The following is a 26,975-nucleotide window of genomic DNA, read 5'->3' as shown; positions in this document are numbered from 1 at the left end:
GGGAATCAGGCACAAGCGCATCAAGTTCCATGGTACTGCAAACAGGGTTCCGGGGGCAGGCAAAATATGTATCCGGTATATGGTCACAGATAACAGTTATCCTCACCCTGGACGGGCGCCCGCAAAAATCCGGGAGCAGCCCGCGAAAATCGGGACGAGTTACAGGTAGCGTCCGAGCAGCTCACCGGCGAGGGCTCAGGCAATTACCGAAGAATCTTGGAATTGTCACCTCGGGCATGCACTCGTTCTGCTACGCCCAGTGGTAGGAGTGACCACGGCGGAATTCAGGCCAATATCCGCACCGCTCCGGTATTCCGACTCCACCCAGTCACCAATGGCCGCTGTTGTTGAACTGCCGCCCGGCCATGTTGTCCACTCGAGGTCCCGGTTTCAGGGTTGCACAGGCCGCAAACTTCAGGTGAACATTTCTCCGGCGGTACCGCCGTCAGAAACTTCAGAATCACGCGATCGGTTGCCGCTCTCAATCACCAACACGGGCATGTAGTGCAGGCTAAGGATCTCATGCAGGATATCTGTGCGGGATGCGGAGGTTCACGGAGCCGGGAGCCTACGCTGCCGTCCCGATCGCCATCTTGGCTCCTCCTCCATGTGTGCTGCATTTTGCAGCACACATGGAAAGAGGAAAACGCCTCTTAGGATTGTTTTTGTGCAGGAAGGTGTCCCTTCTGAGAAGGAAGATAGCCGTGCCAGAAGAAGTGAGTAGGCTTGCACACTCGAGACAACAGAGTGCGTTAAATTAATACACTAGGGCCGGCTTCCTGCCATACAGAACCAACATATGGGGTTGGGTCATTCCAATAGACCTGGAAGATGGGTATTCCTGATAGGCTCTCTTTAGCATGGATATATTAGTAAAAGATAATCTTAGAAATATTGTGAACAATTAACATGGTTGAATTATTTGTGTTTTTCATCATTCTGATAATGCTTATAGCAATGATGTACCTCATCTTTTTGATAAGCGTTACAACAAACAAATGATGGACGGAATGCTGACAATGCATACATTCTCCCCCAGTCAAGAGATCTGGGTTAAATCCATCGTTCTTTTGCCCACTACACCACCCCAATTTGGACATGGCCATATGCAAATCAGTCTTGACCCTGTGCCTCACGGGAACAGTCCAGCCCGAACTGCCAAGCCATGTCTTCCCTGGACCGGAATCAAGCATCCTAGAACCGGTTTCTGGCTATCAGCCATCATCAGCCAGGATAGCTTGACTCCAGTGGCGTAGTGAGCACGGGTCCAACGTCTGGGAATACCCATCCCACTTAGGGCGAAAAGCGTTACAACAAACAAATGATGGTCGGAATGCTGACAATGCATACATTCTCCCCCAGTCAAGAGATCTGGGTTAAATCCATCGTTCTTTTGCCCACTACACCACCCCAGTTTAGACATGGCCATATGCATATCAGTCTTGACCCTGTGCCTCATGGGAACAGTCCAGCCCGAACTGCCAAGCCATGTCTTCCCTGGACCGGAATCAAGCATCCTAGGACCGGTTTCTGGCTATCAGCCGTCATCAGCCAGGATAGCTTGACTCCAGTGGCGTATAATCGTACTTCATGGTTTATTTATAAAGATTCGAACATTTCAATAAATGTTTGAAAATGCAATACATTTTCTTTTCTTTGTGACATTTTGGGCATGCAAATGTGACAAACGAAAGGGTTAGATATGTTTCCACAAATTCCTTGGGAATTTTAGAGTTATGTTCGAAGTGACTGACAACATCTATACCTTTGTAGGTTTATAGTTTAGATACAGTAGTGTGAGCTGGCCAAACCGACCAACATGTACTGATTTTATAAGAAGACCCAGGCTCTGTGTTCCGAATGTTTATTTTTCTAAATACACAGTCCTACTAGATCCGAAGGACTCGGAGTAATGCAATTACCAGTCAGTAATTGATTGCTTTCTATTGTGTGTGGAAGGGGAGTAGGTCTTCAGAATGTCGAAATCAGTCCTGTTCTCCGCTTCACACTGCTCACTTCTAGAGTCTCATTGTTAGATATGTATGCTTTTTTTCTCCTTATAACTCTCTGAAACACTCAAACTGCATATCTTCTATAAGCGGGCAATTAATATCACACACCCAAAGCAAGAAACAGAATAGACTAAAAGAAATAGAAGGCATAGACAACAAATTAGGGAAAATTGAGGCAGAGTAAATCAAGGCGCCCGACCCCACGCTGGCAGGCCTAATTGAGTTGGTTAGAGAAAACTATAAACAGCTGGCTGAGGATGAGGTGTGAAGGCATTACTGGGTCCAGCAGCACAAGATGTAGGGACTAAGAAATAAAACGGGTAACATACTGGTGAGGCTAGCACACAAAGAGGAGAACCAAAGATGGGTGCGTAATATCGAACTCAAGAAGGGGGAAGTAGTCGAAACAACTGATGAAATAGTTAATGTGTTCAAAAATCACCTCCAGGGCTTCTACAGCTCTAAGTTCCAGATGGATCCTTTGGAGATGCAGGTGTTCATTTGAGACATCCCCACGCCTCACAAATATGATGAGGACAAGGCATAGCTGGAAAAGGGATTGATGAGGGAGAAGTTGGTGAGGCAATCACTCAACTGAGGAGTAGAAAGACCCTGTGACTGAATGGGTTCTCACCTGAATATTTCAAATGGATGAAAGGGGAGCTACTGAAACCCGTGGAAGTAAAATTTGAGGAAACTAAGAAACATGGTAGTCTCCCAAGAGATCACAATGATATTCGTCATTCACAAAGGTGATAAACCCAGGGATGAATGCACATCATATAGACCGATCTCCCTACTCAATTTGGAGGTCAAGGTGCTGGCCAAGGTCCAGGAAAATCACCATAGTACAATTATCCACAGTATAGTGGACCTAGATCAGTCCAGCTTCATGCCGCAGAGAGCCACGAGACATAACCTGAGAAGGCTCTTTAGATGCCTGGAGAGATGCCGTTTGATGCAAGAACCCGCAATGTTGCTGAAACTTGACACCAAAAAGGCATTTGACTCCCTGGAATAACCCTACTAACTACAGGCCATCCTATAGAACGTGGGGCTTGGATCCAAGTTTTTAGCCTTGGTGTGGCTACTTTATACTGATCCATTTGTTATGGTCAAGACAGGGGACCAGGCAGAGGTGTCCGTTCTCCGTGCTCCTCTTCACAGTGTCCCTTGAGCCGCTGGTGTAGTGTGTGATTAAAGGACACCCTTATAAGAGGAATCTACTGGGCGTAAAACTGGAGGGATATAATATCCTTATTCGCAGACGATATCATTCTTTACCTTGTGGACCCAGACAACTCTCTCGCCCGAGTCCTGGAGATACTTAACTTCTTTGGCCAATACTCAAGCATCCATATAAACTGGCGCAAATCTGTGATATTCCCATTTACTCACTGGAGGGGACCGGAGAGGTGGTTGAGATCCCTGTGGTGCAATCCACAAATGGATTTAGATAGTTGGGCATATACATTACTATGGACCCGCAGGAATTTCACAAACACAACCTCATGAGGAATACAAGAATGAAGTGGCCCACTGGAGAAAGCTGCCCATCTCCTTGTTATGTAGAGCCGCGTTGTACAAGATGATCTCACTGCCAAATTTTTGCATATGCTTCAAAATATTTTTTATGAAGCATCAGACACATTTTTCAAGGCAGTGTTGCTATGAGATGGCAGGGCATTGCTGGTAGCTCATCAGACATTGACGTGACAAGAGGGCCCTACGAGGGAGGGATTACTACTGGGTGACCCAACTATTGATAGCCAATGAATGGGCTTACTCATCTCCGATAGAGCCGTCGTTGAAAGCTGATAGACAGGCAATGGACAATGGGAAATACCTAGGTCTGTTATATGGCTGGGATGGTGTTTGAACTCTCCCAATGCAGACTGCCATGATCCCCAAAATATGGCGGTCAGCTACGAGAGCGATGGTGTGGGAGTCAAGGCTAACCCTAGACACATAATACACAAACCTATATTAGGAAAGATTCCTAGTTAGGCAAGGGGCCGAGAGGAACTCTATGAGGGAGTACGCCCTCCCGTGGGTAAACACTGAATCACTATAAGTACTCCCATGATGGACCAGTCAGCAATAAATATCTATTTCTAACTCAGATGATGGTATGCCCTATCTGAAGTATATAGCACCACCTAGAGGTCAGGGTGGGCTCGACCAATGTCTCAGGGAGCACTTAATAGTGCTCCCTGAAACATTGGTCGAGCCCACCCTGACCTCTAGGCGTCGGGTTGTCCCGATGATGAAGCATGACACCACTAGGGTGTGTGAGGGAATATAATATCAAAAGGACTTGCTTCCTTCCCCACACTTAGGTGGTGCTATATACTTCAGATAGGGCATACCATCATCTGAGTTAGCAATAGATATTTATTGCTGACTGGTCCATCACGGGAGTACTTATAGTGATTCAGTGTTAACCCTAGACACACCCCTTTGGCCTTTGGGAGTCAGATATCCTCTCAAAGATGAAGTGCCTGGATGCATGCTGCCAATGGGACCTACTGAGTTTGTCCAAAGTAGGATACATCTGGGAGGGGGTGAGATGGTGCCCTTTACATAACTGCAGAATTGTTATGAGCAGGCCGACGGGCAGGTCCTGTGATACCTACAAGTGTGGCAGACACCTAGAAAAATTTGCAGACCTACTTGTCTAGATAGCGGATTCTGGTTTCACCACTGTACAAGAATGCAGTCACACAAATATACCACTCACCGTGAACTTTTAAATCCCTCTGGATGCACTGAAAGCTAAATGGGAAAGAGATCTGTGAATCCTCGATGACTTGAACTGGTAGTAAGCATGTTGATAACTAAGAGAGATTTCGATTAAAGCAGGGTTTTGACTAGTACAATGTAAGATTCTACACTGGATGGGCAAAACAAAAGATGGCAGGTGCCTCAGGGTGCGCGGTGAGAGGGGGACCCTGGTACATATGATGCAGAGTTGTCCTCCCCTGCGGACATGCTACTCGAGAGCAGAACGCCACATAAAAGAGGTGGTAGAGGACCAGATTACCCTCACACCATCACTGGCTTTGCTAGGGCTATGGGAAGATGTGACACTATCTAGATACACTCTGTTCTGCAATACGTCCCTGGTGGTGGAAAAACGTGATGCTGTACTGCTGCGGGGAGCGAGGACTACTTCGAGCATGACGGACTGGTTTACCAATATGAACTGGTGTGTGTTGGCACTGTTGTGTGTGCCTGTTGTCTACCAGGTGAGAGGGTGCCCCGAAAGCATAAAAACATTTGGTCCAAAAGTCAAGACACACAGGAGAGGGTTAGAGGGCCCTGGCGAAGAAGAGAAAATGCTTGGCCATGAAGTTGGGACACCAAGGGCAGATAAAGGGCTGGATAGGGTGGCTAGATTGGGTCAAATGGAATGTAACAAGTGCATTACCTTGTGGTTGGTTAAAACATGTTATGTATGCTAACATAACCTGTACGTTTTGATAATAGAGAAGATAACGCATTCTGGTAACCCTCCACCAGTTTTTGTTGCCACAGTTGGAAAACCAATGAAAACTTTTGTTTTTAATTTGCATATCTCACACCTCATCTTTTTCCTCTTGCATCTACTCAACTGTTGTGTACCTCCTCCATCACACAATTTCTCATATAATCAATGGTCTAATGAGTACAGTTTCTTCCACTGGATTTATTCTTACTGCACTGTTTTCACTTCATTGGCGGTATTGTATTCTCATTACCAGTGACATCGCTGAGGGTGCGGGCCGTAGGGGTGTGCGACTCAGGAGGGTGCAGGGGGGCAGAGAGGGGTGGTGTTCCATCTGGAAATGTCCTGGTTCCCCACCCTCTTGTGCCTCAAGACAGCTCCAGCCAGCAAAGAGAGAGACACTGCCATCTCAGCCTGGGAACAGAGATGCTGTACTTGTTTACATTTCACACTTTATTTACTCTAGCATGCCTTAAGAGTATTTGCATTGTCCCGGGTGTTGGCTTTCTGTAGTTTTTTTCATGCAGCACATTACTCATGTACCGTTTGTAGAGGCAAAATAGTCCCTCCTATTTGGTTGTGTGAGTTCAGGTTGTGGGTGGGCCACAACTGTGTGAGAGCCTTGGACTTCAGGCCAGACGTAGTGCCAGTTTCTCACAGTGCCTATCAGTGGGTCAAAAAGGGGTGTGGATACATGTTCAGCCAATCTTTGGCATAGCTGCAGAGCGCATAGAGCAATGCTTGGGTATGCCAATTGCAACTGTGATTATATCTCATTGTTCAGAGTGTACGCACCCTGGCGAATGTTCTGTGTGAGGAGTTTCCTATAAATGCGTGGCTGGAGTTTGTTGAGCAGTGTGAGGGGCTGAATGGGGATTTGGGGGGCAGCTGACCACATGGAGGTCTGCCCCTGGGTAATTTGGGGAACTGGAGCAGTTTGACAATTGCTCAGGGGTTGGGCGATATTTGGGCTTCTGTAGCCCAAAGGGGTATATATTCGGGCATTTTGTAGGTGCCAGCCACCATTTGGTTGGTAAAACGGTGGCTGGTACCTAGACAGTGGTAGTTTTTGAGGCGTAGTTAGATTTTGCGTGTCTTCTTGTACTTAGTGTCAGCGATTGTGTGGCTTACCACAATGGCCTTAACCAGTGGCTGCTGGAGGCCGCTGGGCACTTGGACCTTCTCTCGGAGGGGACGCTGCAGCATAGCAGTCGCCCCATGAGGAAGTCTGCGGAGGGGGTTGCAGCCACAGTCATGGCATGTTCTTCCCCGCCGCCGGACCCCTGATTGTGGCAGTGCCCAGGTAGGGAGACGGGGCCTCTCCCGTGTAAGGACGGCAGCCCGGTTACAATGGGGGCAGCGAGGCGGGCGTCGGGAGGTATGGGCCAGCTGGTGGTAGTGGCTGAAGAGCAGACTGTGGTGAAGGAGGCACCTTCTAGGAGCGCTGACACGGGGAGGGTCACAAGGCCTTATTCGGTAGGAGGGGCGGGGCTGCCGCATATGCGAGCACAACCCGAGGCAAGGTGAGGTGGAGGAGGAATAAAGCGCGTGTGGGCCAGGGAGGCTGTTTGTCTGCGTGTGGGCTCACGTTGGAGGAAAGAGGGCCTGGGTGGGAACAGCATATTGGCGGATACAGGGGAGTAGGGGCATAACAGAGAGGGTGAGGGGCAGGAAATAGATTTCAGGCAGGTCTATCAGGAGCGGTTATTGGAGAGTGGAGGAGGGTCATGGGCTAGATATGGGTTTGGAGGAGGAGGTAGTCGGGGTGGGGCAGCCAGTGGCAACTGGAATCCCATAGATTGGGACAGCGGCACCTGGCTCGACAGGGCACTGGCTGGGGTGAGGGCCTCAACAGAGAGCAGAGGACAGAGAACAGGATGGCACAGGAGGAGGTGCCAGGTGAGCCCTCCTGTATAAGTGGGACTGGGTAGCAGAAGAGGGGTGGTGGGCCCCTTTTACGGGGGCCCTGACTGCAGTGGCAGCTGCAGAGCTGAGTTGGAGCGAGGATGAAGGGAGGACCAAGGGTGGGGTACAGAGGACATTTTTGGGCTACTGGCATGCCGATCTGTAGTAGTCGATGATGCTAGACACCTATTGAGAGTATATGGTAGAGCAGGCCAAGGCGGGGTAGGGCAAGGAGGGATGAGAGGCGAGGCAGGAGACTTGACATTTGGCAGGGAGGTTCATAATGTGGGGGATTGGTCCGGGGGGAGGGGGCAGGGCTCAGGTGAGTGCCGGGGTTTTCAGTGGTGGGAATGTACCAGCACACTGGGCCTACCTTATTGCTCACAGGTCACCGTGGAGCCAGTGGTAGCAGACTCGGTAGAGCTTTGCATGGCTCAGCATCCCCGACGTGAAAAGAAGGCTCGGCCCTGCGTGGCTAGCTGGACGGTGGACAGATAGATCACTGTCCCAGGAAGGTCTGCCACGATCTAAGCGGTGCAGTGGGCACGAGGTTGGAGTACAACCCCTGACAGCACTACTCTAAAGAGGAGTAGGTCTATGTCAGCAGATAGGCTGGGAGGGCAGTGTATGGCCCCCCAGCATAGGTGGTTACCAAATGCAGAAGTACAACACGATATAAGTGTACTGGATTTTGATGAAGAGAGCCTTGAGGAGGATGAAGTGTTGATGACGATGAGGTGCCAATAGTAGAGGGGGAACGGTAAGCAGCAACAGGAAGGGCATGGGTTCCACTTATCATTCTGGTTGTAGTGTTTTTCAGGCGACAGGTTCCCAACACACTCAAGACGGAGATGGTAGAACCCAGTAGAGACCGGAATTGGCGAAACGACAGGCCCATGAAATGACACTGACTTTGGCGCCAGGTAAGGCACCTCACAGCACATACACCCCTGCGATGGTATCAGTGGGCATGGAGGCAAATGCGCCTCAAGGTAGCAGGGAGGCCCACTGAGCAAAGGTCGTTATATAATAGATACAGGTGTGGGGACACACAGTCACACATGGGACACATGCACAGGGGTCAAACGCCAGGTTAGTTCAGGTGAGGTAGGGTTTGCAGAGTCGGGTAAGGAAAAAACAAGGTTACCTGTCAAACCAGCAGCAAAGACGTAGAGGAGGAGTGGGACGCCACACTAGATAGCAAGACAGAAGAGGGGGGGGGGGGGGACACAGGTAAGCTGGCGAGTAAGGAGCTGAAAATTAAAAAACTCCCTTATATGGGGATGACAAAAGCATTAGGGGAGCATCTCATGTTGGACACTAAAGAGAAAATATGGAAAGGTGAACACGTGGAAATGATGAAATTGCTGCACAAGGAGCTAAGGTCAAAAGAAGAGTCCAAAGAGGAAGAATTTGAACTATCCAAGCGGCCCAAGATATCAGTCACTATTGAGAATTGGACGGCAGCTTTCCTTATTTATGCTAGTGTATATTGCGAAAAGTACCCGGAGAGGTCGGTCGCAATGTTTAAATATATGGATGTGATTAGAAAGGGGCAAATCAATTATGGCAGTTATGCATGGGTCCAGTAAGATAAGTAGTTTAGAACCGGCATAGCATTTGATACAGAGGCATAATGGGGTGAAATAGACATGGACCTCTGGCAGCATACAATGGGGCCTGCTAAGTTTGGTAAAACAATTTTCACAGCAAGCGGATTGCTGATTGTGTGCTGACCCTTTCAGGGGCGCCCCGCCCGAGGAGGGGTGGAGGGAGCAGGTAAAGGCCAGGCCAACAATTTCGGCACCTGCTGGGACTACAACAAAGGGAGCTGCATGAGGGAATATTGCAAACTCCGTCATGAGTGCTCCAGGTGTGCAGATAGGCATGCCCTGGTTAACTGTTTTGGTACAGGGGAGTCAGGCCACAACATGGGGATACGGTGGGGGGGGGGGTTAGCAAGGATAGGTAGGGGGTTACAGGTCAGGGAGGCAAGGACAGGGACCTGCGGGGAAGGGCTGGTACACCAATTAAACTAGACAGACTGAGTTTTTGGCTTGCGGCATATGACAAACAGGATGAGCCTCAGGTTTTACTGCAGGGGTTTACATGGGGTTTCAGAAGGGGTACCAGGGGCACAGGGTGAGATTTTGGGCAAATAACTTGAAACCAGCCAGTGAGCACAGGCAGGCAGTGCAGGACAAGTTGGGTAAAGAAATTCAGGAAGGTAGGATGGTGGGGCCTTTTGATGATTGGTCAGTGGAGGACTTGATTGTGTCCCCTATCGGGGTGGTTCCTTAGAAGTAACCGGGACAATTCTGACTTATTCAACACTTGTCAGTTAACCAATTTTATTCCTGAGGTGTCACATACTCATCAGTAGACGTGGCCTTACCTCTGGTGGAGAAAGTAGGAAGGAGGCGTTGATGGCGAAGAGAGACATTAAGCTTGCTTTCCGTTTGTTGCCGGTACATCAGCTGACTTTCAGCTGTTGGGAATGCAGTTTTGAAGGAAAATGGTACGTGGATAAAGCACTACCCATTGTGTGCCCTGTTTGAATACTTCAGCATCTTTTTGAAATGGCTGTTTATCAAATGTACGGGCCATGATAATCTAACACACCACCTTGATGACTTATTTGTGGGGAACTCCGCTGCCACGGACTGTCAGCATGCACTGTCAAGTTTGTGGGAGCTGATATGGGATCTGGAGGTGCCGTTGGCACCAGAAAAGACTGTGGGGCCCAGGGCAGTGACCGCATTCCTTGCAATCTAATTGACTCCAGTGTAATGGAAGCCAGGTTGCCTGAAGATAAGAAACGGTCCATGCAACAGTGGATTTGATGTTGGGTAAAAAGAAAGCCACAGTGAAAGAAGTTCAGGGTTTGCTGGGCACTTTAATTTTCTCATGCAGGGTGTTGAGAGTGGGGAGGACTTTATGTAGGAGACTGGGTTTTGCTTTTTCAGGGCTCCCATTGGCACATCATCATATACGATTGTCAGCTGGGGTGAAAGAAGACCTGAAGATGTGGAGAGTTTTTCTGCACTCCTTTAACAAGATTCCCTTAGCGAGATTGCAAAATTCGACTGGGACGCTCACATTTTGTCTGCTGCGTCAGGAGGCATTGATTTCAGTCTATACTGGCAAGGGCATTGGTGTGCAGAAGAATAGCCACAGGCATGGAAACAGGGCAGCCGCAATATTGCCTATTTGGAATTCTTCCCCTTGCTTGTGGCCATAGCACTGTGAGGTGACCAATTTAAGCACAAAAAGGTTCTGTTTAGGAGTGGACAACATGTGGGTAGTGCAGGTTGTTAACATGCAGTTGGCAAGGGACTCACAGTTTATGAAGTTACTTAGGGTCTTTGTGTTAAAGTGCCTACAGTTGGATATGGTGTTTAGAGCTCAACATGTGCCAGGGGTGGATAACGATATTGCGGATGCTTTGTCTCGTTCACAGTGGGAGAGATTCCATGGAGTGGCCACAGAGGTAAACAGTGTCAGGACCAGAATGCCCCAGCACTTATGGACAGTAGGAGAAAAAGATGCTTCAGTTGGTAGAGGAGTCATTAGGGGTATCTACAAGAGCGCAAAACTCACAGGCTGGGGACAAGTTCTTGGCAGGAGGGGCACGACGTTTATCGGATGCGTTGGCCAGGGTGGAGGATGCAGTGCAATTCGTTAGTTATGAGATTGATAGAAAAAAGACAGTCCAAGTGGATAATTTCTGGGAAGTTTTCAGGTATTGCATTCTTGGGTAAGCTCTGGTGGGGTTATGTGCCTTCTGCAGGCGAGCTGGGGAGAAGGATACCGGAAGGGTGGTCAAGGGAGTGGGATCAGTCAGGCGGCATGAGGAAATCTGATGCTGAGCATATGGTCTAGGGTGCTTGCCGAGTTGCCAGATGTTTGCAGCTCAGACAGTGAGACAGTTCTGTTTTCTACACTAATGTCTTGGATGTTCTTTAGCACGTTCCGAGTCCCTGAGCTATTGGGGGCTAAGGGAAGTCAGGGGTTACTCTCGGAAGACGTTAGTGAGAGTGGAGCAGGGCTACGGGTGTGGCTATACAAGTCAAATATAGATCAAAGGAGTCAGGGTAGGAGCTTTTTATTACCCACTTACCCCAGGGCTGACTTCTGCCCTGTGTGGTGGGGTCTGTCATTGAAGCAGCGGGCTAGCCCTGCGAGCGTGTTGGTTTTTCAGCACTTGGACGGGAAATCAGTCTCTGCTTTCGAGTTGTTGGCAATCTTGCACAAAGCCTTATAAGCCTTAGCTTGTGTTGGGCTAGATGCTCTGGGCTTCTGGAACCATTCCTTCAAACTCTGGTTGGCTACAGAGGCAGGTAAGCAGGGGTTGAGTATAGAAATTATCATGGGTTGGGGGGGGGGGGGGGTCGTCCACCTGTTTTCAACTTTATGGCCGTGCAGAAGAAGAGAGTTATTAAGTAGCGAACATGTTGTCATATTTTGTTTTTGTATTTTAGGTTCTGTTCCCGGATCATTGGCCGGTTCGGTTTGAATATCTGGATTGTGGGACACTCCTTCATAAAGTAGACGGAGTGCCAGGCCAAGTCCAGCCCTCACGGGTCAAATTTGGGGTTCAGTGTTGGCATGTATATCCTCTCTTGGCATGGGCAAGGGGGGATGTTGTAGAACAAAATATTGCTTGGTTTGAACAGATTGTTGGTAGGTGGTAAGTGCTCCGATATATTACTTCTGCATTTAGGAGAGAACTATTTGGTGGTACAGAAAGGACTAGCATTGGTAAAAGACATTGAGGAAATATGAATTTTATGATCAGTTATGTCCCCTATCTTAGACCCCAACGGCTCCATGTACATGCTACAAGTACATGTATGTTCCCTCCAGTTCTAGTTATGAAGACGCAAATACATGTGCGTCCACCATCAACATGTCCTCTTTCAGATCCGCCATGAATGAGTCGGATATTCCGTTCCTAAGTATGAAAGGCCACCGACTTTATGTGGTTCACTTTCCACATTTTACAGTTCAGGCGAGTAGGCCCTGAATTCTGCCATCAAGCCTTTTTCTTGTTTCTGCCTCTGAAAGCTCCAGTCCGAGCCCGCATCTGTATCCATGAACTTTGTCCTACTCCCTGCGCGGCTAACGATGCCTGATCCGGCCCGTTGCCTGCCAAAAACTGTATTTCACCTTCAAGATTATCTGCTCCGCTCCTCATCCGATGCATTCCTGTCTAGTAGTTTAGGTAAACATTCTTCCAGCTACCGAGCAAAGGGCCAGGCCTCACTGTCCTCACGCAAGTAATTCATAGCCCCTGTTACTATGGAAGATTCCTGCCCCCTCGCATCTCATGTAGACACTTAGACGCTTGTACACGCACTAACAGTCAGTATAGAATAGATTCCGTCCGAGAGACCTTTCCTTTTGGATAATACAGTTCTTTAAACATAAGATATTAGATATGATTTGGGATTAGGTTGACATGACCCCTCAGACTTCTGTCTCCACATGTAGAGCTAAATGTCAAGTCCCCTTCACCCTCTAGTTGCACGTCAATCACACGTCATGCGGCTGCGCACGCATCTCTGCCAAGTATTTCTGCTGACATTGCAGGATTCTTTTATGGATCCACCCACCTGTGACATCATGTTTAATGACGTTTTTGGTTTACGCCTATGTTTACGCCTTTTTCCATTACGTATGTGTACTATTATCTGTATTATCAGCTGTTACGCCTCCTGCATCTGTCTTAATGTAATGCTTTTCATATAAATATCTTTACTTGTCAATAATGTATTGCCTTCCCTTCCTGAACCCTCGTGGTGATGGAATATGATGCCTATGGTTCGAACTATAATTCCTTTATAGAGGAATAAAGCCTTTCAGAACCTCTAATACCACGGATTCTGCCTCTTATTTATACTGAGTTATTCTTACTAGACTTTACCGCATAAAAAATAGTACCGGTAATAAAATATTTACCACATAAATTGGCGCCCGAACAGGGACACTTTCTCATCTCACGCGCCGGAGGTGCGTTGCCGGCCCGGTCCCCTGCCACAGCTGAACGGACAAAAACGCGTACCCGCAGGATTTCCTGTATCTCCCTCCGGCCAAGCGGAGGTGACTGAGGCTGCGATCAACACCCAGACGAGGCGGTGAGAAGTGCGAAGTATCCCGACCAGAGCCTAGCTGAGAGAGCAAGATCCGAGGTATACAGAGGCCCACCAGGTTCCGAAGTTCCGAGTCGAGTCGAGTCGAGTCCGGTCCAGTTCAGTTCAGTTCCAAGGCCTTCCGTTCCGTGCTACCCGGTGAGTACCGTTGCCGGGGAGGCATTTAGACGTGCACATTAGGTTGTGCCGGTCAAGACGGGTTTGGGTACACAAATCCGGTCTGCACTGTTTCAGCAGTGTATCTGTACTGTTTAGCAGTATATCTAGTATGTCTTGCATATAATTCAGTATTATCTAGTATTAGTATTATGTCAGTAACTAGTTTCCTATTAGTTATCATTGTTCGTCAACTGTTAAATGTTAAATGTTTCAATACGTTCTACATATTGTGGTGTGAATGATTGTTCATTATTGTGTTTATTGTATTAAGTGTGTTCAAGATTAAGTAAATAGGGTCTAAAAATGCCGCTCTTTTCAAAATTAAGACAGATCAAAACCAGAAAAGGGGTACTCGAAGAAGCTGTTCCCATTCCACCTAGGGACACTCCAGGGTACTTTATGTATCATAAACATGGCCTAGATGCCGTATTATTTCTTGATTTATGGGTGGACTACACCAAAGATTTACCAGAAAGTCAGAGATGGCCCGCAGCTGGGACCTGGGATGCAGATTGCATCATGAGAGTAGAAGAAGTATTATGGAAAAATAAAGCCAGACAGTCACAGAAAGATGCCATTGAATTATGGCGTAAAGAATCATATAGGCGTACAGAAAAAGCGCTCAGACAGGAAGAGAAAAGTAGGGAGAATTCAAATAAAGCCCGAGAAAATATATTAGTTGAGGAAGGTACCCGAGTAAAAGCAGAACAAGTAGATAGACAACGAAACACTCTTATGAATGGTATGTATCCTCTTCTGGCCGAAGGGTTATCCCAGGCCACCCCGGAAATACCGAAAGACTTGACGCCTCCATTACTCCCGATAAAAGCACATCCCAAAACAGCAAAAGACGTTTTCCTTTCTTCCTACTTAGATGATGTAGCTCCTGAATATGCTAATGCTCCGCCACACACGCCGCCCACCGATGGTGCTCAACGCCAAGATCATCCGTCTGTACCTCCGCAACAACAAACTCCTACGCACATTCCAATAGGCCCATCTGTTTCTACCGCTTTTCCTACATCTACAGTTTCTATCTTACATCCAACAAATCCTTTCGTGCCTAGCACCTCAGACGGTGCGACAGGAGGTACGACAGAAATTTTTGCCATGCCACCCCGAGGAAATAAATTATCCCTTAGAGATTTAGCATACGAACGTACACCCCAACTAGCAACTTCCGACATGTTTAAAGAGCATCTAGTGGATTGTAGATATGATCCTGTGCCCGGTAGACGGGACGGTATGCTGCTGTCATCACTACGTATACGACGAGCTTCAAGGTATTTAGCGACGTTACCAGGAATGCTGGCACATTTAGATAATATATATCACTTTGTCCAATCAGGGCGAGGCCCTGAAAGTATTGACGAAGCCATGGAATACCAGAAAGTGGATGTACAGAGACAACTGTTACGCTTCTTCATAAACTGTGTGATCAGAAATCAAGACAGGCCTGAGGTAGAGCAGAAGGAAATACAAGTACTTACCAAATGGGGTCAGAATATATCAGAAGGGAAACACGATAAACAGACATGTATAGTAGTTATGTGCCGAAAGATCCGCAAAGAAGTAGAACGAATACATAAAGAAAGATTAGAGACAGACCAACATGAATCAGAGGGAGAGGAGGACGTAGAATCAGAGATGCCCACAGGACACTTAGAGACAATGGCTTATGTAGGTAAAGGAAGATCTTTTAATAATCCCAGATGTTTTAATGATCCAATACATCCGATACGTCCAGAATGTAACAGAAATTTTCAAACACCTATGTTAAATATAAGGTCTCCTGAACACCTATTCCAGGCTGCTGATAAACTACTCCGAGACCGAAGGGGGTACCATATGCTCGATTCCATGGATGAACAAGAATTAGCCAGGTCAGCAGTACAATGGGCTGACAGTCCCGACAAATACAGTGAAGATGCACTAGCACACACGTTTCTGAACCTTACCCCATACGAACAGCGTTTAGCTGGTATATACATGATTCAACACCTCCTCATATTATATAAAAGCCAACACTCCGATCCTGGACCCCTACCTGACCTATTGACAGAATTACTCACGAATAAATGGAGAGGTTCAGGTACTGATTTAATTAAAGAAATTCTAGAATTTCGAAACCAGTATATAGTTTTCGTATGCCCAGAACATGTTCCAGTTCCCACTATGGGAAGAAAAATGTATCACATAGATAGACAGAATCCCTTACGCGAAGTACACCCAATCAGAGGTGAAGATAATACCTTTAAACGCGTGTTTGTGTACACGCCTATAACTAAAATTGAATTATTAGAAATGAAGAAAGTAGTACCCAGCCATGACAAGGATCCAGCAGGTTTCCACCGTGAGATAAAAGATATGTTACTCATGGGAGAGTATACCTACCCCGACATTATGAAAATATTAAAAGTATTAATGCCTGCCGGTATTTACGAGAAACTCAAGGAAAAGGAATGGGAGGTAGGAGACCAAAAGATAGATTGGACAGCATTAGAAAACGAAGAAAAGGCCCGAGCTGCAGGATCAGGGCTTGGGGAAAAGACTACAGCACTACCAGGATTACTAGTGCAGGTATTGCCACGTTTATTAACTACGAAAAAGGAGGACTGGGGTGCAATCTCAGCCTGTAAACAAAAGCAAGATGAGGACACTGGTGATTTCTATTCCCGATTTGAAAAATGTTTTGGTATAAATAGTGGCATAAAAGCAAGTAGCGAGTCATATCCACATCTGTTTGTGACAAAATTAGTTGAAAATTCCCTACCGCAAGTTAAGAATAGAGTATTGAAATTTGAGAGTACCTGGCAAGGTAACACCCCGTCACAGATGTTACAGATGTTACAATATCACCACAATAGAATTAGAGAAGAACAAGAACATGAACAAAGACGTATGAAAGACACGAAAATGAAAATGCTTGTGGCTCAGTCAGTTCCAGCTGATGGTCATAAAAAGGGTGATTCCGCAGGTCCGGCGAAAGGGACATGCAACTATTGTAAACAACAAGGTCATTATATACACGATTGTGCAGTTCTGAAACATAATATCGCCACGGGTAAAACCCAGGAAAGACCACGTCCACCTAGACAGGATCAGAACCAACAACAAATCCCTCAGCATGCACAATCTAGGCCAGTTCCGCAACAGGCAGCTCCACAACAGACCGTAGCCACACCACAGCAGCAGCCTATTGCTGCAACACAAGCAACAACACAACAGATGTACCAGTATGCACAAACTGATTATCCCGATTATCAACGATACACATGAAATAGCCTAGAGAGGGAAGTTGGCTTACCCCTTATCGAGGTTCCTGTAGATCAAGAGGGACCTTATGTACATAGTGAACTATTAGGGGAAGACAGAAAGTTTTTACTTGATACAGGGGCAAGCAGAACAACTATACGACGCAGTGAAGTTCCAGGGGCACCCCTCTCAGGCTCACAGAATATTTCCCTTGGATTCTCAGGAAAGCCTATCATTAATGAAGTATCGCAACCCCTACCACTTACGGTTGGTCCATTGACACGAACTACAGATTTATTGCTTACTAAATCATGTCCAGAAAACTTGTTAGGTATAAAAACATTGAAAGCTCTAGGAGCTATAATATGTTGTTCTCCGGACGGAGTACGATTATTTTTACGTGACTTCAAAGGTCACTACGTGTCCAGAGACATGGATCACCGGCTGCAGAATTTACCTACACATTTATGGGCACAAGGCCCCACTGATGTTGGTTGCATGAACATTACACCATATCGAGTCACACTAAAAACAGGAGTGGTATTACCACGAATGCGACAATACAAGTTACCACCAGATGCTGTTGTGGCTTTACTGAAAATCATTGACGAGCTCATTGGACAAGGAGTGGTTGTGGAAACCGACTCCAATGTATGTAATTCACCGATAATTCCGATTCTTAAAAGAACGGATCCAAAAGCACCACCAGTATATCGATTAGTTATTGATCTGCGCGAATTAAATAAATGTATTGTACCACAATACCCTGTGGTCCCAGATATCTCTTCATTATTAACAGCTATTGATTCAGAAACAACGTTCTTTACTGTAATTGATCTCAAAAATGCTTTCTTTAGCGTCCCAATAGATCCGGAAAGTCAATATTTGTTCGGATTCAGTTTAAATGGGCGAAGTTTTAAATTCACACGCGCACCTCAAGGATTCACAGAAAGCCCCAGCATCTATAGCCAAGCACTGAAACGAGAACTTGACAGTATCCACATGCCAGTTAATACTGCCCTGCTTCAATATGTCGATGATCTGCTGATCACCGCCCGAAGCGAACCTGAATGTGAAAAAGCGTCACTGACGGTTTTACAATTTCTGGCCGACAAGGGGCACAAGGTGTCCCCTTCTAAGCTGCAATTCTGTGTCCAGCAAGTTGTTTACCTTGGGCACTTGCTGTCCAAGGAGGGAAGACAGCTTACACCCGACCGCATCCAGTTAATTGCTAACATGCCACCACCTAAGACACAAAAGGAGGTGCGGGCTTTTATAGGTCTCACTTCATACTGTAGGCAGTGGATCCCTCAATATGCATTTCTAGCAAAACCACTCATTCAGTTGACAACACAGGAGGCAGCCACATCGACTGTCCTCCCTTGGACTCAAGAACATACGCAAACCTTTGAAAGCTTAAAGAAAGCTTTATGCCAAGCACCTGTTTTAGCAACACCATGTTACGTAAGCCTTTTACACTCTTTGTTACAGAACGCGAAGGTACTGCCTTGTCAGTACTCACTCAGGAACAAGCAGGATCACACAAACCATGTGCTTATTTTTCTAGTACATTAGATCCCGTAGCTCAGGCTCTTCCTGCGTGCCTGAAATCAGTGGCAGCAACAGCTTTAGCAATCAGACAAAGCGATGCCATAGTGTTAGGACATCAATTGACAGTACAAGTACCACACGCAGTAGAGGTTCTCTTGAACCGCACACAAACACAACACTTGACTATAGCAAGACTCACCGGTTATGAATTAACATTGTTTCTGCCACACATAGAAATCAGACGTTGTAATACATTAAATCCTGCCACACTTTTGCCAGTAAATGGAACAGATCCATTAGCACATGATTGTATTGAAGTCATTACCATCACGACGAAACCCAGACAAGACTTGACAGACATCCCCTTATCAGATCCGGACCTAACATTGTATGTAGATGGTTCATGTATGAGAACAAGTACAGGAGAGTTAGTGGCCGCTTATGCAGTCACAACAGACACTGAAGTCATTGAAACCAATTGTATTAACACTTTGTCAGCTCAAGCAGCAGAGCTCATCGCTCTGACACAAGCCTGTATTCAAGCCAAAAATAAGAAAGTCAACATATACACAGATTCACGTTATGCATTCGGAGTCGTCCATGACTTCGGCGTACTGTGGCGAGAGAGAGGTTATTTAACTTCTCACGGTGCCCACATCCAACACGGACCCCTCATTCAAGCCCTATTAGACGCAATTCATCTACCTACTGCAATATCGATTATGAAATGCAAAGCCCATACAAAAGTTACCGACATCATTTCCCAGGGTAACGACCTAGCTGACAGAACAGCTAAACAGACTGCTCAGAACCAGACTCATACAACTGACACGACAAAGACAATAGTCCCGACACCAACACATTGCATGACAGTTAAGGATCCCGCCCTTGATGTAATTGACATACAGACACATGCTACACCAGAAGAAATAAAGAAATGGACTGAATTAGGAGGGATCCAAACGGATCAAGGATGGATGACGAAGGGAAAATCTATATGGTTTCTTCCCGATTCCATGGTTCAAGTCATCATTAACACAATACATAGTCCAGCACACCTAGGAGAAAAAGCTATGCTAGACAGCATTCAACACATTTGGTTCAACAAACACTTGAGAGCAGCAGCCAAACAGAAAGTACGTACTTGTATGATATGTTGTCAGTTTAATCCAGGTAAAAGCATTCCCGTAGAGCAGGGTGGATTTCAACCTCCTGATCACCCTTTTGAAGTCCTCCAGATGGATTATATCCAGATGGAACGATGTCGAGGATTCAAATATGTTCTCGTAGTTGTTTGTGCTCTTTCCCGTTGGACAGAAGCCTACCCGGTTTCAGATTACACTGCCCCGACTACTGCCAAACAGTTAGTTCGAGAATTCTTCCCACGATACGGTTTACCACGTGTTGTATACTCAGATAACGGCCAGCCATTCTCATCCGAACTAATGAAACACGTTTCACTTCTGTTAGGTTACCAATGGAAATTTCACTGTGTCCGACATCCCGAGGCAGCAGGTCTCGTGGAACGTCATAATCAAACTCTGAAAATTAGATTGTCCAAAATATGTAGAGAAAAAGGTGTCGATTGGATAGTAGCCTTACCAGTTGCGCTCTTTTACATGAGGATGGTAGCACATTCTCGAACAGGGCTATCCCCTTATGAGGTGATCTTCGGTAGACCACCAAATATGTGGGGGACGCCTATACCTCGTAAAATCACTGATGTTGACTGTAATATGCTGACAGATTACCTGGCTTCCTTGATGTCTGCACTACAATCTTGTCGTTCACAGGTAGCTGCAGCTTTTCCCGATAACACTGAGGTGAAGCCCCATGATGTGGTTCCAGGTGACCTGGTTCTTGTGAGGAATTTTGACCGGAAGACCCAGCTGGAGTCTAGGTGGCAGTCGCCCAAACTCGTCCTGCTGACTACAAGGACAGCCGTGAAGATTGAGGGACGTAAAGGGTGGTTGCACTCGAGCCATATCAAGAAATTTTATGGACTACCGTCCGATGTGAACACTCAGCCCTGTATTCCCTCACAAACAGACTCAAAGCTCCCCTTGGTTGAAAAGTCTAAGAACGAACTCTATAAACTGAAACTAAGGTCTAGCAAGTCAGACAATTTGATTGTTTAAGTCCTCTCCAAGGTGAATCGGTTGAATTTGTCTCTGACATGTATCCTCTGGACCGAAATAGAGAGAAAAATAGACAGATACAGCTTAAAAAACATGCGTACTGTAAATCGCTTCGTAGTCACTGCATAGTGACATTATTAATTTTGTTTTTTCTAAGTCTTCTGATCATCATTTCTAGTGTATTGCTACATATGTATTACCCTATTTCTAAGCGTGCTTACAATGCTACTGCTGAACATTCTTTTAGCGAATTACCTCCGCATGAGTTGTCTTATAGATTTGCGCTGCGCAACAACACTTTTATTAGTATGTTACATCATTCCCATCAGACCAGCAATGCTACCAATTGTTGGATATGTGGCCGACTCCCTCCCTATCAGAACTATAAGGGAGTTTTGCCTCTCTTTCCGTATCCATTCACACACAATGGCTCCTGTGGAGCATGGTTTAGTTTGATTAATTCCCTAGATTCAAATTCCGTAGTTTATCAAGACAACTGGGTATGGGGAAACCTGAACCTAGTTTTGCTTAAAGTCTGCTACCCTAACAAGGAGGGACTTCCCAAAAGAACAGGAACTGATCTAGAAAATGAAGTATATGGATTAGGTAACTTTACACTTAACCTCATGATTCTGAATGTTGAATCCGAAGCTACACCAATCTTGCCCGCTATGTCAGTATTTCCAGTTAAAGGTGAATTATGTGTAAGAAAGAATGGTTCCATATACCTGGGCCATAGTAAATGTACCACTGTGATAAAATTCAGTGATCAAGGCAAGTCTACATTCAGAGCATCTCGTCATTCCTACTTCATATGTGGCCAGACTGCATATATACGTTTACCTCTAGATTGGGATGGTACCTGTTACATAGCACTCCTTCTGCCACCTGTTTTCCTAGCCCCTCCTGACTATCACAGAAATACCCATTTAGTACACAATAGACAGCAGAGAGATCTCCCGATTGTCGATTACACTGAAACGGCATGGGAGCAATACACAGATTTCAATAAAGGTTTCTTTCCCTATATAGGTACAGTCACTAATAGTAAACTGATACGTAGATTAACTAGAACCCTTGAAGCAGTAGTGAATGAGACTACTTCCGCCCTAGGCAATTTAACAGAGGAGCAGTCTGCGATGCGGATTGTTGTGCTTCAAAATCGTCTTGTCCTTGACGTCATTCTGGCCGATAGGGGCGGAGCTTGTAGGGTCATCGGATCAAGTTGCTGTGTTTTCATACCAGAAAACTCGCCGTCAGTATATAAAGCCATAACTCGCCTTCATAAGATTATAAGCCAGATACACCAGAGTCCAGGCACCTGGACTTGGTCCGGTTGGTTCTGGAGCGTGTTGTCAGCCTGGGGATGGAGGATTCTATCCTTCCTAGGTATTGGCTTTCTCATATTGTTCAGTTGCTGCTTATGTCTACAATGTGGGCCAGCGATTTGTGGTCTGTGTGCCACATCGTGTATCCCGCCTTCAAGTTTTCGTTCAAGATCCCGGAAGAAAAAAGAAGAACAAATGATGCTATATGAACAGATTGATGGATTGATGAAGATCGATATCTCCTGAGGGTCCGTAGGGGACAAGGAGGGAATGAGGAAATATGAATTTTATGATCAGTTATGTCCCCTATCTTAGACCCCAACGGCTCCATGTACATGCTACAAGTATATGTATGTTCCCTCCAGTTCTAGTTATGAAGACGCAAATACATGTGCGTCCACCATCAACATGTCCTCTTTCAGATCCGCCATGAATGAGTCGGATATTCCGTTCCTAAGTATGAAAGGCCACCGACTTTATGTGGTTCACTTTCCACATTTTACAGTTCAGGCGAGTAGGCCCTGAATTCTGCCATCAAGCCTTTTTCTTGTTTCTGCCTCTGAAAGCTCCAGTCCGAGCCCGCATCTGTATCCATGAACTTTGTCCTACTCCCTGCACGGCTAACGATGCCTGATCCGGCCCGTTGCCTGCCAAAAACTGTATTTCACCTTCAAGATTATCTGCTCCGCTCCTCATCCGATGCATTCCTGTCTAGTAGTTTAGGTAAACATTCTTCCAGCTACCGAGCAAAGGGCCAGGCCTCACTGTCCTCACGCAAGTAATTCATAGCCCCTGTTACTATGGAAGATTCCTGCCCCCTCGCATCTCATGTAGACACTTAGACGCTTGTACACGCACTAACAGTCAGTATAGAATAGATTCCGTCCGAGAGACCTTTCCTTTTGGATAATACAGTTCTTTAAACATAAGATATTAGATATGATTTGGGATTAGGTTGACATGACCCCTCAGACTTCTGTCTCCACATGTAGAGCTAAATGTCAAGTCCCCTTCACCCTCTAGTTGCACGTCAATCACACGTCATGCGGCTGCGCACGCATCTCTGCCAAGTATTTCTGCTGACATTGCAGGATTCTTTTATGGATCCACCCACCTGTGACATCATGTTTAATGACGTTTTTGGTTTACGCCTATGTTTACGCCTTTTTCCATTACGTATGTGTACTATTATCTGTATTATCAGCTGTTACGCCTCCTGCATCTGTCTTAATGTAATGCTTTTCATATAAATATCTTTACTTGTCAATAATGTATTGCCTTCCCTTCCTGAACCCTCGTGGTGATGGAATTTGATGCCTATGGTTCGAACTATAATTCCTTTATAGAGGAATAAAGCCTTTCAGAACCTCTAATACCACGGATTCTGCCTCTTATTTATACTGAGTTATTCTTACTAGACTTTACCGCATAAAAAATAGTACCGGTAATAAAATATTTACCACAACATGAAAGAGGACTTGAAGGAGATCAGCAGATGTTGGGCAGGTTGCCACATAATATGGACTGAGTTCATTCCTAGGAGGATTTGGAGAGGACACTCCACCCACCGGCAATAGATAAGGCAATGAAAAAGATCAACAAAGAGATGCAGGCTTTTTGTAGGGAGTCAAACATAGCTAGGGTGACACATACAGATTTAGGTTTTCAAGACAAGGATTTGTTTAGAGCGGACAGCGTACATCTGTCCTTTATGGGCATGGAGTTATAGCTCATGCAGTTGAAACTGGAATTGGCTAAGGTTTTAAACATCTATTAGAAAGATGGCGCACGGGGGGCAGAAGCAGGTAAGGTGCACCTCCCCTTTTTCTGGGTGATGGTTGGCAGAGAAGTTGCCATTGTTTAACAAAGTTTAATGTTGTTGACAATGCTACTTCAGCCTGAAAGGGAATGCGTAGATTAGTTCATGCCTGGATGTCCCAGGAAGTTCGAGTTATGTAGGAAGTCTACTTGAGTAGGGGATAAAAGTTGTAGTAAAGGGTTGGGGAGTTTACAGTTACAGTGAAACAGATCTGGAGCAGGTACAATATTACTGTATTAAGTTGTCGTGGGGGGAGGGGGATAGCTTAATATTGGTGAGATAATTTGTATAGTGAGGTTTTAGTTCGGTGAGGCAAAGGCCTAGGTGGTTTTGTGATGTGCACCTGTTTCAATATTGTGGCCTTTTTCGCACAATCCTGGCATCAGTGCTCCCTCTCTTCCCCAATGGGGATTTGCAGGGCACCTGACCACAGGAAGGTGTGCCCCCGTGTAATTTGGGGAAGTGGAGCAGTCCAACGACTGCTCAGGGGTTGGGCGATATTTGGGCTACCTTTCTAGCCCAAGGGGTATATACTCAGGCATTTTGTAGCTGCCAGCCACCATTTTGTTGGTAACACAGTGGCTGGTACCTAGACAGTGGCAGTTTTTGCCCCACCCTCTCATCCCTTATCCTTATTGGTTGGGGAGAGTTCAACAAAGTTTATTCTTGCAGAAAGCGCCAGTTCAGGCTGAAAGGGAACTTCTAGATTAGTTCATCCCTGGATGTCCCAGCAAGATCAAGGTTATGTAGGAAGCCTACTTAAGTAGGGGATAATAATTGTATTAAAGAGCTGGAGAGTTTAAAGGTCACATTACACTTAAACAGATCTGGGGCGGGTACAATATGACTGTATTAAGTTGTTGTGGTTGAGGGAGATTTTAGAGGAGGGGGGGTCAACTTAATATAAGTGGAATAATTTGTATAGTGAGGTTTTAGTTTTGTGAGGCAAAGGCCTGGGTTGTTTGGTGATGCGCACCTATTTCAATAAAGCGATCTTTTTCACACAATCTTGGTGTCAGTGATCTGTGCTTCTCTTCCCCAACCTGCACATATTCACTTGGATTGCTAGCACAACAGTTCTGTCCTGCACATGCGCAAAGTATGCCTACAAGCAATCCTGGATAAATGGGGTCAGATGATGCGACCTGATGCAGCAGCCATCTTGAGAATTGTACAGTCAGCACGTTGCACCCTGAATGAGTGGGAAATATTTGAGAAAGAGTGAAACAGTAAGACTGGTTACAGAAAAAGAAAACTGAATTGTAAAAACATCCTAGGTTATTTGTAACTTTAAATAGCAGACCTACTATCCAAGTACAACATATAAATACTACTGGTAGTTTGTGGGTTCAACATATATTGAAGTTGAGGTGAAAAAGAAAACGTTCATGAATGCACTACCTACACCTTGAGGTTACTAACAATAATATAGGGGTGCTATGAGGTAAGGATTAAAGATGAAGACAATAACATGTCACCAGAGAGGAAAAGAAAATAATCCTACATTCTCTTGGTCTGGAAGGGTTAAGAAATTACAGTCAAATACCCAAGGAGAGCAGGGCAGGTTACAGCAATGTCTTTAGTGATGCCGTTAGTGATTTAGATGTATATTTTGCTCCAAAGTTGTATATTGCATGACATGGCACACATTTTTCCAAAGGAAAGAAGAAAGAGATGAGACAGTTCGTGAATATTTGTATGACTTGAAAGACGTAAGGGAGGACCTGGCTTGCAAGTTCTGGCTGGACTGTTCCCATTGAAGCAGAGTCAAGACTGATTCACATATAGGTTGGTCAAAACTGAGGTGCCATGGTGTGCAAGATAACAATGGACTGGGATGTGGACTGAGTAATTACCAGTGGCTGAGATTAATTCAAGCATTCCATCTATCACTTTTTGGTTACCCTAGTATAACCTGAAAGACTTGCCATAAACTGTAAGCTTGGTAATCTACGGGATGAGTTTATTGGAGATCAGATAGTTATGTGCACTACAAGCAACCCATTGATACAGGAGACATTGTGGGTCAATGGAGAATGGAGGATGGGTTGGCAATTGTTTGTAATTGTTTGTAAGACAGAAATAGCTGTACACGGTGGCAAAGCAGTTTAAAGTGAAACAAACAGAGAAGAGTGTGATATAGTGGATAAAGTAACCAGAAAAAGTGAATGAATAACTTGTGGAATAAACAAGGTAAAATGAAAAGTCAAAGGAAACAAAAGGGCATTGGAAGACCTCTCTGTTACAGACGTGATAGTAGCACTCATTTAGCATTTAGCAAAATGTTCTAGCATTTAAACAAAGATTAAGTGAGTGTGGAATCATGGGGCAGTTTACAAAAGTATGTGAAGGGGAGTCACAGGGTAATAAAGTAAAATATATTACAGTGACATAACAATTTGTGGTAGGCGGATAAATTCACTCCGCTTGCAAAGTTTGCGGAATTTGGGAACTTCGCGCTTCATGTGTAACGCATAGTTCCCATTAAATTCCACCATTTGATGCATGGCGGATTTTTTTTTTTTAAATTGCCGCACACAAGCTAAATTTGTTTTAATGCACACTGGTGAGCGCCCGAGACTTGCAAGCTGCTAACGCATGCACACAAGATTTGCACCCGCTAGCACAGTTTTTCCGGCCGTGACTGCCTTTTTCGTGCCGCTGGCGAGCGCAATTGACTAGGGCTGTACCGCGAGCAGATTCTCTGTCCTCGAGAAGCAGCTAAATCACCTCGAAAATACATTTTTGAGTTGATATTTTACTCCAATGGACCATACATATTGTTTTTTAGTGCGAGTAGCCTTTTTAAAAAATTAAATTTTTATTTTCCAACAAGAAGGAAGTGCCCCAGAGAGCCCAACTTCCTGTTCTTTCCTGCTTTGTCCATCTTTTGGTCAGTTTTCATTTGGATTTGGAACTGGAAGGATCACTCTCTTTGTCTGTTGCATAGGATTGGATTTAAGGTCTTTGTTTTTGTGATATCACAGGTAAGTTCTAAAACTGTTGTATGAGGGTGTTGTTTGGTTGCCAGAGGTCATGCACCAGTATTTACTTGTACTTTTATTGTGCTGGGTGGCCTGCAGTTTCAGTAGGGACCTAGTTACTTTTTGAATTTCATTTTTGATCTTTTTTAAAGGAAAAACGTTGCACAGTTCAGTCTTTTGTCTTC

This window comes from Triturus cristatus, chromosome 3_1 (assembly GCF_964204655.1).
Source record: "Triturus cristatus chromosome 3_1, aTriCri1.1, whole genome shotgun sequence".
Lineage (NCBI taxonomy): Eukaryota > Metazoa > Chordata > Amphibia > Caudata > Salamandridae > Triturus > Triturus cristatus.
Note: the sequence above shows the minus strand (reverse complement) of the source record.